Raw genomic sequence first — 623 nt, 5'->3', positions numbered from 1 at the left:
TCCCCATAGACTTGGCCAACTGGACACTTGGCCAGTGGAGAGTTTGGTCAACTGGAGGCTTGGCCAGTGAGGAATTTGGGCAACTGGACACTTGGCCAATGGGAGCTCTACCCATAGACTTGGCCAACTGGACACTTGGCCAGTGGGGAATTTGGGCAACTGGACACTTGGCCAATGGAGAGTTTGGTCAACTGGAGGCTTGGCCAGTGAGGAATTTGGGCAACTGGACACTTGGCCAATTGGAGCTCTACCCATAGACTTGGCCAACTGGACACTTGGCCAGTGGAGAGTTTGGGCAACTGGACACTTGGCCAATGGAGAGTTTGGTCAACTGGACACTTGGCCAGTGAGGAATTTGGGCAACTGGACACTTGGCCAATGGGAGCTCTACCCATAGACTTGGCCAACTGGACACTTGGCCAGTGGAGAGTTTGGGCAACTGGACACTTGGCCAATGGGAAATTTGGGCAAGTGGACACTTGGCCAATGGGAGGTCTAGCCACAGGCTTGGCCAACTGAAGATTTGGCCAATGGAGAGTTTGGTCAACTGGACGCTTGGCCAATGGGAGGTCTAGCCATAGGCTTGGGCAACTGGCGATTTGGCCAGTGGGGAATTTGGGCAA

Source organism: Corvus brachyrhynchos, unplaced genomic scaffold (genome assembly GCF_000691975.1).
Source record: "Corvus brachyrhynchos isolate BGI_N302 unplaced genomic scaffold, ASM69197v1 scaffold260, whole genome shotgun sequence".
NCBI classification, from domain to species: domain Eukaryota; kingdom Metazoa; phylum Chordata; class Aves; order Passeriformes; family Corvidae; genus Corvus; species Corvus brachyrhynchos.
Note: the sequence above shows the minus strand (reverse complement) of the source record.